The 3570-nt window shown below is 32.4% G+C and overlaps 1 long non-coding RNA gene across 1 annotated transcript; it reads right to left on the bottom strand.

The window, feature by feature from the left end:
- Nucleotides 1–1905: 1905 nt before the first annotated feature.
- Nucleotides 1906–2310, bottom strand: LOC114166889. The gene is made up of 2 exons (XR_003600045.1): nucleotides 2178–2310; nucleotides 1906–2134 (listed from the first exon to the last, which is right to left on the bottom strand). It is a non-coding gene; the product is annotated as an uncharacterized LOC114166889 (long non-coding RNA).
- Nucleotides 2311–3570: the final 1260 nt, after the last annotated feature.

Raw genomic sequence — 3570 nt, 5'->3', positions numbered from 1 at the left:
AGACTACAAGAGTGTTTTACACTCTATTGGTAGATTTCCTTGCTTGCTATGGTTCACATATTTTACTAGCTTTCCTTTACATTTCAGCACCATTTTTTTTGCTTCCATTGTGTTTCTTGTCATTTTTGTTCGGTGATTCTTTTTTCTTTTCAATTTCCACCTTTCAAGTTGTGTTCTATGTCTTGTTCATGCTTTCTTTTACATGTTTCTTCAATTTTCCACCGTTTACAATCATTTTCTGCACTTGCTTGAGTGAAGCCGTGCCAAACTTCACTCCAAAACGCAATGAAGCTTCATGCTATGCGTGTGGTTGTTTGAGTCAGCTTTCCTCACTGTTTTAATGCCATTTCACCGATTGGTTTGTGCCTTAGAATGTCCTAAGATGTTCATCTTCATCTATGCTTGATTCTAGATCATAATCAAGCTCCAAATCGAATTAATTTGTCTATTGAACATCTTCCCCTTTCACTCTGCTTTTGCTTCTGTTTTCAACTTTTTTCCATTGCACACCTTCTGTTTCAGAAGTGTCACGAGTGACTCAGTGCACCAAATTTTAAGCTGATTATTGCTTCGAAAAGCTAAGTCATAGATGAAAATTCTCCAACAAGAATCATTCAATTATGTTGAGAATTGAATTCTATACAAAGTTTGAAGTAGAGGCAACTTTCTGCGTTTTTCAGTGCCAGTTTGCTGTTGTTTTCACTTGTGTCCTGACGCACACTTTTCTTGTGTGATTTAACTGTAACGATTCATAGCACCGAATCACCTTCTGATTTTTGCCTAATTTTCTTAACATCTAGACGAAAAGGTATCAAAAAAAATCATTCAAATATGTCCAGTACAAAAAATTTGAAAAATCTTCAAAGTTAAGGCATCTGTCAGCGTTTTCTGGTGCTGTGTTTTCGGGAAAATCACTGTTTAGTGCGTTTTTGGTGTGTTTTGCTTCAGAATTTCAGTGCTCTTGGTCTATACATTTGCTTGTTTATGTGTGTATTTCATATTGCCATCAATTGCTTTCATTTGGAGTGGATTACTTCCCTCACATTGGCATACATGCAATGAATACCATAAGCATTTTATGAGTACTGCAGTTTTTGCTTTTGGTTTTTACTCTATTCTAGTTCCGTTCTAGGATTCCTTTTGTTGTGCTTTCCATTCTTTCAAGCCTTAATTTCTTGCTTGTCCTTGTTTTTGGCTATTCAATTCAGTCTTGTCAAATCATATTTAATGTGGTTTAGCTTTCTTAATTAGCTTTTCTTGTGTTATACATTTCAATTGGCAAGTAATGTTGGCTTCAATCACTACAAGAAAAAATATTTTTAACGGAGGTTTATTTTTACATTACTTAGGGTTAAAACCTCTACTAAGTTCTTTACCCAGGGTTTCAATTTCCCCCGCTAAACCATCCCTGGAGAATGTGTTAGCCGGGGTTTTTACGAACCCCAGGAAGCACCAATCAATAACGGAGGTTTTTTATCCTCTTGTATTTAACATAGGTTTTAAAACCTCAGTTAAGTTTTGTGGGTTTAAAACCTTGGTTAATTACCATGAATTTTGAAACCTCCGTAAAATATCGTGGATTTTGAAACCTCCATAAAATACTATGGGTTTTAGAACCTCCATAAAATAACATAGGTTTCAGAACCCCCATAAAATACCATGGGTTTCAAAACCCCCTAAAATACCCTGGGCTTTAAAACCTCCGTGAAATACTATAGGTTTCAAATCCTCCGTAAAGTACCATAGATTTTAAAATTATTATTATTATATTTTTTTACTCATTTATCATTTATGGATTCATATATTATTTTTCAATCACAATTATTTATATTTATTCTATTTTTTTAATCTATATTTAATAAAATTATACATAAATAGATATAAACTCATCAAATTGACAAATTATTTATAGATGACTAAATGTATATCAAAGTATAACAAATATACGAATTCAAATTCAAATTCAAGTACAATATTAGTCAGCAAAAACTATCATGAAGTACTACAATAGTTCTCAAAACATAAAATGATTCAATTAACTTCCACATTATATTATATTCTTCAACTATCACATATGATTTTCCTCATGTCCAGAACTTGTTGTATTAGTTGGCACACTTCCTTGATCAGAAACCTACAATATAAATGTGAATCATAATTACAATCTTAAACATTACCGGTGCAGGATTGAACATAGTCAACTCAGGAGGCAATTGACCTTGATAATTTTGAGAAAAGAAGTTCATGATTGCATCAAGTCTTTTGTCACGTTCTTCATTTCGTTTATTTTGTTCATCCAATTGTGACTTTAATGCAATGACCTATATTAGAACACAATCTATTATTAAAATCGTAAAAAACACATAAACATTATAAAACACTCAATCTATCAACAAAAAATATACTACATTTCTTACTCCTACTTATAGAAAACAATCCAAAGCAACACAACAACAACATAGTGTCCAATAATATTCAACACAACAACATTTACAACCTTGGCATGACAATCCAAAGAGAACAACATCATATTGCTACACATGACAATCCAAATCAATAACCTGATTTTGCAATTCTGAATAAGAAGGACCAGATGAGGATGTCCCAAAATGAAAATTCCTAGTATATCCAAACACACGAGAAGGGCAAGGTCCCAATCCCATTCCTCGGACACGACCACAATGTTCTTTACTTCCTAGAACATGAGCTAGTGAATCTTCAATTGATATATCTTGTGAAAGGGAAGATGTATTTGTCTCATATGCTTTAATTTTTTCCTACAAATAATACAAAATGTTATCAATGAAGGTAACATTCAATTTGATTCAGTATTTTTCTTTAGAAAACTTATACTTACTCCAATCTCTCTTGCTCCATCATTCACAAATTCCCCATTAGCATGTTTATGTGTTGCTATCCAAACTTCTCCCCTACTAACTTTGTGACCAAGCTCTTGCTCCTATAAAACTTAAGAAAATCATGAATCATATATGATATAACAAAAATGATTGATGAATAAAGTTACCATCTCATTCTTCTTCCGTGCAATGCTCTTCGATCCACCTGTGTGAGGAACTGTTTGCTTCTTTCTATTATCCTTATTTTTTTGGGCAATTTCCTAAGCATATATGTAGAAAATTACTAAAAATAAGTAAAGTAACACTTAAAAGAATAGAAAAGATAGTTTTTATTACCTTAGTCCTTGAATTTAAACGGTAGTCAACAAAAGAAGCCCATTGGTCTCTATTCATTCCTTCTGGACACATTGTAATAATTTCATCTCTATTACGTGTTCCATCATCTCTTTGTTGCCATAGTTGTTGTCTATACTCACTCCATTTTATGTTAAGTGATTTGAATATATATGCCACATGAGCATCAGATTCCACTAGAAACTTAGCCTTCAAAATTATTACACAATTAGTTTAACAACAATTGACATATAACAAGAATCAAAACATATAAAAGAAATTATAGGTCAATTACTTGAATGGTTTTCTTAAGTATATCTTCTTTGTAATCATTAGGAATCTTCCTCCAACTTTGATAGCTGATTGGAAAGGCATTAAC

The sequence above is a fragment of the Vigna unguiculata genome, chromosome 2, assembly GCF_004118075.2.
Source record: "Vigna unguiculata cultivar IT97K-499-35 chromosome 2, ASM411807v1, whole genome shotgun sequence".
Lineage (NCBI taxonomy): Eukaryota > Viridiplantae > Streptophyta > Magnoliopsida > Fabales > Fabaceae > Vigna > Vigna unguiculata.
Note: the sequence above shows the minus strand (reverse complement) of the source record. Positions and strands in the feature narration are given on the sequence as shown.